The sequence below is a fragment of the Conger conger genome, chromosome 1, assembly GCF_963514075.1.
Source record: "Conger conger chromosome 1, fConCon1.1, whole genome shotgun sequence".
NCBI lineage: Eukaryota > Metazoa > Chordata > Actinopteri > Anguilliformes > Congridae > Conger > Conger conger.
Window position 1 is genome coordinate 75467355 of NC_083760.1, and position 9298 is coordinate 75476652.

A 9298-nucleotide genomic window follows, 5' to 3' on the forward strand; every position below is an offset into this window, starting at 1 on the left:
TCAGTTTATTCCTATAGAGACAGAGTGCATTTAAGTCCCGCCCACACCTTGGGGGGAAACTTCACTTCCGGTCCCCATTGACTTTGCATTGCGCGAAGGTGCCTTCTTGTCTTTTCCGTCTGATATCAAATGAAATAAAAATGCCTAAAAGCTTCTGTGTGGTGGGATGCACTAACAACAGGGTAAAGAACCCACAACTAAGTTTTCATAAGCTGCCGAACCGAAAAACTGAGCTTTTTTAAGAAGACAAAAGTCGAAACAGGCCAGAGACAGGCACAGCTCGCTGGAAACCACGCCCACCTGTAACCAAGGCAACCTGAGATGCTAACAAAGTGCCGGTAGCCATCTAACGTTAGCTAACTAAGCTAAAACCATCAGATTTAAGAATGGAAAATAATTATTTTAACACCCTATGTCTACCAGAGAGGAAAAGGTATATTGACAAACTCAATATTGTCGGGCTATCTCAGTGTCCTTTCTCCTTACCTTGCTCATCTTGGAGAAATGATCCCACTGAATGGCCAGAAGTTAAATACTTTGATATTTACAACTATTTGATCGAATCACCAGGTAAGACCACAATTTAACCTAGATAGCTCTAGCAGCTAACTAAGATCAAAACCAGGCCTTGCATAGCTTAGTTAGCTTAATTTGAATCCCGTTGTACATTGTATTGTATAATGACAATACAGGCTTTGTATTCTATTCTAGTCAAGCTTTAGGCCTACAGTTTGCCTGGCCAAATTAGCAACTATAACTTATTTCATAATAATCAAGGCCCATAGCCTGCCTCAGCTTTATGAAAGGTACTTCCCCAATTTGATAAAGCATCTAATAAAAGCTTGGCATGAGAAGAGTATCCAGTGATAGCTGATTGCTTGTATGTCTTACCTTTTGTAAGGAATCTACACTCATACAACAATGAGAAACTACCGTTCTCTCGATGCCCACAACTTTTTTGTTCGTGGATGGGTGCAAGATGTGTACCACCATAAACCAGCCAACTCTGAATGCACAGTCTTCAAGGCTGATGTGAAGCCATCCTGGAGGGTCACTGATGCATCACATCACGCATGGGTTGCTGTGAGGAGTAATGGGACAGTTATGGCAGCCCATTGTGACTGTATGGCAGGGTAAGTTAAAAGCAGATACTGGCAAAGTAGAACTTTACACGTGACTTGTTTTAGCTTGTTTTATGACCTATATCAATTTATTGAATTTGTTTTATTTCCCTTTTAGGCTTGGAGAGACGTGTGGGGGCTGTACTTTTTAAACTAGAGGCATCTGTCCGTCTTGGCTATAACAAAGTGGCATGCACTGGTCTCGCATGCGAGTGGAATAAGGTGTGCACTAAAAAAGTAGAGCCAGCCTTAATCAAAGATATAGAATTTTATAGTGACTCAGCCAAGGCCAAGCCACTTGCCAAGAGATGCAGATCTAAAGGCCCTGTACCACCAGCAACAGAAGACCAGCAAATGCAACTATTGGAGATGTTGTCCTCCACAGGAACCAGTGCAGTGGCCCTGAAAACACACAAAGCATTTACACAATCAGCAAAGCCGTGGTTCCTCAATATTGCTGGTATATCAGAAGATGATGTAGTGAGCATCGACAGAGAAACTGTGAACCAGGCGAGCAGTGCCTTATGGCACAGACATAGAGTTGGGAGGGTCACAGGGTCAATTGCACACCGAGTTCTCCATACCTCTCCCACCACTCCTGCTCCGTCACTCATTAGTACAATATGTCAACCGAAAAATAGAGCAATCAAGACAGCATGTATCCTCTGGGGGAGAAATCATGAGAGTGACGCCCTTGAAACATATAAGTTAGCACTAGGGATCGGCCAACCAAAGCAAGGAACCTCCTCCCAGATTTATCTGCATGATCAAGTGGGAACATCGCATGTCAACTTGCAGGTGAAGAGGGCTGGATTCAGAGTCTCACTGGACAAACCATTCATTGGAGCAGCTTGTGATGGCTATGTAATGTGTGACTGCTGTGGGGCGGGAGTTGTTGAGGCCAAGTGTCCCTACAACTGGGGCCAAGACATGGGCGGCAGTCTAGACCAGTGGCTTCAAGACCCCAGTGGACACCTGCAGAGTGCAACTGGTTTGAAGAACCATCACCCCTACTTTACCCAGGTATAAAATGCATTACGAAAATTAATAGCTCAATTTTATTTGATTGCAAATGCCATACACATTTTTTCCCCCAATGTTGAAAGGTATTGAAGAGAGGTGGGAAAGGTCAAGTTCATTACAGTATGGATGGTACAGTATGTGTAATTGTTTTGCAGGTGCAGATGGAGATGTTTGTGACAAAGAGTCACTACTGTGACTTCATAACATGGACTCCACAGTTGTGTGTCATCTTCCGGGTACCCAGAAGTGAAGACTTCATCTGCGCTGCTGTGGGAACCATCACAGACTTCTGGACCTGCCACATTCTACCAAGAATGACACTGTACAGTCAGGTACATGGTGTAGCTTGTTTAATTTGGAAAATTAAATGCAAGCTGCAAACGTAGGCGTACTGAGTGTCAGGATCCCACAGTTTCCCACCTGGTGATGCCTCGCGTTTTATCGCCTGTATCCACTTTTGTCTTCGTTTAGGCTCCGTTTTTCGGTTCGGCAGCTTATAAAAACTTAGTTGTGGGTTCTTTGCCTTGTTGTTAGTGCATCCCACCACACAACAGCTTTTAGGCATTTTTATTTTGCTTGTTAACAGACGGAAAAGACAAGGAGGCACCTTCGCGCAATGTAAAGTCAATGGGGACCGGAAGTGAAGTTCCCCCAAGGTGTGGGCGGGACTTAGATTATGACGCGTGGCGCTCTGTCTCTATGGCCTGCACATTCCCCAAACACCTTTGGGATGAGGTGGAATGGGATGTTCACAGCAGGAATGTGTGACCAAAGAATCTACAGGAACTGCATGATGCTATCAAGTCAGCACCTTGTTGAATCCAGGTGAGAAAGAATTCAGGCTGATCTGGAGGCAAAAGGGGATCCTGTATGAAGTGGCGACTGAGTGAACATGCTGTAGCCCTTAATTCCATCACCAACAAAGGTTAGGCACAGCTGGGTACTAGGGATGGGCGGATCGATAATGCAGTATCGAGACTTCGATATTCACAAGCTACTCATTTGCTATCTATCCCTTTAGAGAAATGTCGATATTATATTATGTAAATAAAAAAACGTTGGTGACATCATTACGTTCAAACGTTTTCAGTACTTTTGTATAATGTTTTGCCAAAGGAAAATCCTGAGCTGGCCCGTGTGTCAGATGACTGTAAATCTGTAACATGATTGGCCACTGTGCGCACACACTTCCGTATGGACCGCATAATCAAACCATTAATGTTTGAGATAATGGCGGAAAGAAAACGCAGTGTTGCCTGTTGCTACTTTTCACCACTTGATAAGAATTTGATTGGTCACCCCAGTGTCACCCCAGTCGGTTTTAACAAAGACAGTCTTTTGCGTTTTGCCGCCACTGTATAAAAGCTTCAAAATCTGCGTCAAAAGCCCGCCTGTCAGAAGCGCCAATCTGATTGGCCACCCAATTGCCACAGTCATTGGCTGTTTTGCAGTCAATCTGTTTTTCCCGGCACCGTTTTTCCCGTTTGCAAGGCTGGAAAATGTGCGGCAAAAATCGTGTGCGGAATTTGAAGCTTTATTTTGCTCTTGTCAGGGTGACAGGTAAAACATTTTGAATCTTATGGTTGAGATATGAATATTAAGGTTATGGTTGAAATATCATCATTAAATAACATCAAACTAGCTAGCTAGCTAGCTAGCGTTAGCTGACTAGAGACTGGAAGACTAGTGACTAGTTATTTTCAACAAGAAATAAATTACTTGAATGCTGTGTTTGTTTAATATAATATACCCCCCTTGTGTCCTACTAGCTAACTAACTAGTCAACTAAATATATATAGCCAAATCGCTCATTTATCTAGTTAGTCAGGTGGCGTAAGGTTAGTATTAAATTAGCGAGCTAGTAAGATGGACAGACAATAACTGTCGCTAGGTTAGCTAGAATGCCAGCGCGTATTATCGACCTGCTACGCGCGATAAACAGCAAAACATTAAGGTATTTACGACTGCCTTTCCACAAAAGAAAACTGACATGGCTGCAAATAAAACAGCCATTAGGAAAGTTAGCTCGGTTGCAAACCAAGAAGCTTTATTGTCGTGCTGTATTAATGAATCGTCGCGATTAAGGAATTCCTGGATTCCAGTGTTCTATGGGTAATGTTGGTATTGTAAATGAGGTCTTAAAGATATGATGAGGTCTCCTGTATTAATATTACGAAATGTATATTACATTTGTTTGTTTTGGGTATATTCTGTTGCCAGTGGTCCAGGGGCACTGTTTAATCAATAGCGTAATTTGAATTCAACTAAGTACCAGGAATTTTTGGCAGTCAATCTATTGATTGTCTCTGTTAGGAAGCTGGGGAACATTTGAAACATTATCATTTCAAACCATTTGAAAGTCCCGAATGATGGCTTTCAATTACACTCCGTGACGCAACACCAGTCATCTTCATGTCATTTCTTCAATATTTATATTTCAAATCGAGTTTAGGCTGTGACGTAACAGTAGATGCCTTTCAGCTCAGAATTAAATAAATACTAATAATCCTGCTTTGGCAAGTATTCTGCTGAGTATACTACAGTAATAGAAGATGGATATGGATATGAAAACGGGATTTTATAGCATAATCCTCTCGGTAGGCTATTTCTTTTTCAATTTATTATATTAAGTTATTATATATAAGGAATGGAGGCCAATGGTCAAAATCTCTCCAAATGTGTTCTCTAACGTAATCACAAATAATAGGAAAAGACTCATGGCCCTCATCTGAGCCATGGACATTAGATTTTCTTTGAGAAATTTGAATACATTGAATCATTAATAAAGTATAAGTAGTGGTATTATTTTTTTTAGTCCAACGAGAAGATTATAGGAAGGAGATGAGTGGCTTTTAAAAATAGTATTAAAGCGAAACAAACTTTATTTTCAGGCTATTCATATGTTGCTATTTGTTATTTGTTGAAGGCCGCGAAAATGAATGCAGGAACCAACATTGCTATTCAGCTTTCACTTTTACCTGCTGTGGCTTTTCATCAGACTAGGCTGCTGAATGGAAGGCATAGGCTATTATCTGGCTGGTATTTGTAACTATAAATAATGAGTAGTTATGACCATCATTGCTCATTATGAGTGCACAACCAAATGATAATACCAGCTTAATAAATAGGCTAGGCCTACCGGTTGTCACAGCGTGTTCAATATTTATTGTTGTTGGAAAATAAAATGTGTACAATCTGGTATTTATATTAACGCTATGCATAGCCTAATTTAATATGAAATAGTTTATTGTATTGGTCTCTTTACATGAAAAGCACATCATTTATAAAATCTTAAACAAGTTTACTGATGAACAAACAAACGAATTGAACATGAAATAGGCTAAAACAATGAAAAATGAAAAAAGATTTACAACCTGTTTGTGCACGATAATATTCAGCTTTGCGTCGCCATGTCCCTTTATATGGAAATAGCCACCGGTAACGGTAAATTCTGATACCGTTGTGGCGGAATAAAATGTGGTGCATTTCAGAATTCAATGAACAAAAATGTGCTGCATTTCAGAATTCAATAAATAAAAACCAAATTTAGAAGAAACTATGCTCATTAAATAGTTCTGGTGAGTTTAAACACAAAGTTTTAATACGGAGCTACGCATCAAGGCAATATGAATATTGAAACCAAATTCGACTGAATTCATGCCAGAATCCGAGAGATGGGCGAGATTATTTTGTTTCTGACCGAAATATTAAATAGCCCCGGTTTGGTGTTTTCGGAGATGTTGTCGAACCGTTTTCTGTAGCCTAGCCCCAGCAAATTTAGTGCTGAATTTTCCAAAAGGGATGTTGTCATTTGATTTTTTTGATTCAAACGTAACGTACGGTGAAGTGCAATTCCTCCAAAATGACCATAAGTGGGTCTATATTACCCGAAGGACAAAAGTGTTCATAACCTGGCTGATACAATTTTGCGCTATAGTCTAGTCTACAGTGTAATGTATCTTGCTTTCTCTTGGCTTTTGTCATATTGCAGACTAAAGGTTACGGTTATGCCTTCGTTGAATGCATGCCGGCTATTGAAGAAGACAGTGGAAACGAAGATCTGCAGGTGGATGTGGTGGGGATGGAGGATGGAGTAAGTACCGTACAGCTTACTCCCGTACCGTACATTTTCATTTCAGTTCAGTAAATTGGCCAGCAGTATAACATAATAAAGAAACTGGGGTTGTTACAGAAACATTTTAGCTCTGTTTCCCAGGTGAAAAGGTGCTTTTGCACCATTGACTAAGGTCCTTAATCTAAACTGCTTAATTAAGTATCTGCAAAAATGGCTTGTTTGTAAAGTCAGTGTGAAGTCACTCTGTAGAAAAGCTATGCTAAATGACTAGAACTGTAATGTAACTGTCCTGCAGGAGAGCCATGCCACCTCCATTATCACAGTGGCAGAGGCAGAAGCCTCCAGCAAGCTCTGCCATGGAGAGGAGGCCGTCCCCAGCATTGTCGTGATGGTGGATGTGGTGGAAATGGAGGAAGTAGTAAGTACCCCTACACAGTGCTTTCATTTTCATTTCAGTCATTTCATAATGATGGCAATAATGTTTTGGGGGGGGGGGGGGGGGGGCGTTACCTGAGGAGGAAGTTCAGTCGTCTGGTAATCAGAATGAAGACGCTCTGCATTTAGCACCTGCTAAATGACTAGAACTGTAATGTAACTGTCCTGCAGGAGAGCCACAATACCATCATTGCAGTGGCTGAGGCAGAAACCTCCAGCCAACTCTGCCATGGAGAGGAGGCCATCCCTAGCACTGGTGTGGCGGTGGATGCGATGGAGTTGGAGGAAGTAGTAAGTACTTTACACAGTGCTTTCATTTTCATTTCAGAAGTGTCATAATGATCACCATGTGATGGGGGGGTCCTAACCCCCAGTTACCCCCCAAATCCCGACAAGCTGATTGGTACCTTGCATAGCAGCTGATCACCGATCGCTCTTGGTGTGTGTGAGTGGGTGTCTTAATTTTCCATCCAGTATTTCTCTGTTTTAATCCAGGAAACCCTATTTGTTTATTCTCCATGAAATTGTTGTGTAATCTCAACTGCTTTATTAAATATCTGCAGAAATGGCTTGTTTGTAAAGTGTGAAGTCGCTCTGCAGAAGAGCACCTGCTGAACAACTAAAACTGTAATGCAACTGTCTTGCAGGAGACCCATGGCACCTCCACCATCGCAGTGGCAGAGGCAGAAGCCTCCAGCGAGGCCGTCCCCAGCACTGGTGTGACGGTGGATGCGATGGCGTTGGAGGATGTCGTAAGTATTTTACACAGCGCTTTCACTCTGGGAAACTACAAGCTTAAATGTGCTTCCTTATGTTTTTTAAGGATGAACTAAAGACCAAGATACCGTAATAGACTGAAGTGTTTACATGAATTGTATGACAACATTCATAATATTTCCTGAAAAAAAAAAAAGCAGTAATTTTATTTTATTTCATACTATTTGTATTTAATTGATCAATTTCCTGGTTTTTCCTGACTCAAAATGAAGAAGGGGCAGTACTTTAATCACGATCAAATGTTGTCAGTAATCTGAATACTTTTTAACGGGCTTGGGTGCAAAAGATTTACCTGCCCAAACACAGCGAACTCAAGAGTGATGTCTAGTCAGTCTGTGTATATCTGTTGTGCCAATAGTTGTATTTTTGATGTCTTTTCATATGGGACAGAACTTTGTAGAGGTCCCTGAATTTGGTCTTATGTTCTCTCCCATGCCATGTTCCAGTGTGCTGCAGATGAAGAGAAGGGTGCGCTGGGAGATGGGGGAGCAGCCCATCAGCCAGAGACCCTCCCACAGAGTGAGTCTCACAGATAATGTGCTTTGGATGGAAAATGGCAAAATGTATATTTTAATATATATATGAATATTCTATTGGTACCCCTCAGCTCAATTAAATCCAGAAATTGTGTGATCAAAGGGAATCCAGAAAATGCTCTGTGAACCTTGAATGATTATTTTACTATGCTATTTCTCAAACTTAATTACTTAACTTAAAATGTAAAGGTCAGTGAATACTTGAATAGATAGTTGACGTAGTAAAACGATTCAGATTATTTTCCCCCATTTGATTACACTGAACGCTCAGGTTTTACAGTGATATTAACGATAAGGGGACACTCCTGTTTTTCTCAGAGGTGGGAAAGAAGAAAGCTTTCCGGAGCTTCTTCTGCAGGGTGTGGAAAGCCCTCAAAAGCTCACTGTGCTGCTGCTCTGTGGAGGAGACAGAGTGAAACACCACCCACCCTGCTCCTCCCCCACGCTCCTCCCCCACCTAAACCCACTTCCCAGCCTACCTCCACCCAACCACCCCCTAGCCTATACCTCCATCCACCCACATGAGAGGCAGAGACCGGCTATTTACCCATCACGGTAAACCAATGATACTGCAACTGATGAGCCAGCACCGGCAACTTACAGGCCTGTGCCGATGACTGATGGGCCAGCAGTGGCCAATGAGAGACAGCATATGAGCCTGACTACTGACTCTCCTAGGCTGGCAGCTCACTCATGTGGACTAGTAACTACCCAATCTCCTAGACAAGCAACTCAATAGTTTAGACTAGCGTCCCACCTGCCTAGACTAGCAACCCACTCTCCTAGACTTGCGACCCGCCTGCCATGACTAGCAACCTCCCCTTCTAGGCTGCTAATCCCTTGACTGGCAGCATATTCACCTAGGCTGGCGATTGGCTTGTTGGACTAGTGATGTGCCATGATGCTGATGATCAACATGGGGTTTAACATATACAGTGGGCTCCAGAATTATTGGCACATGAAGGAAAAATGATAGAGACAAAGGTGATTGAGCTTGACTGCTCCGTGATTGGATCAGAGACAGGTAGACAGACATACTGCAGATGCTAATCAGCGGGTTTAACAAAACAGCAAAACTGTCTAATTCCTATGTTTTTGCAATACAGTGAATGCATTTTGGGTTGAGATAAAAAGATGAACACATGACAACAGTTCAGAATTTCACCTTTTAAACACCTGATGTTTTAAACTACTTTCAACATAGCCTTGGGATCACCCAATTTTTAGGTGTGCAAAAGTATTGGAACAGAGAGTATTTAAGTAAATGAAACTAAATAACACTTAATATTTGGTAGCATATCCCTTGCTTGCAATAACTGCATCGAGCCTGT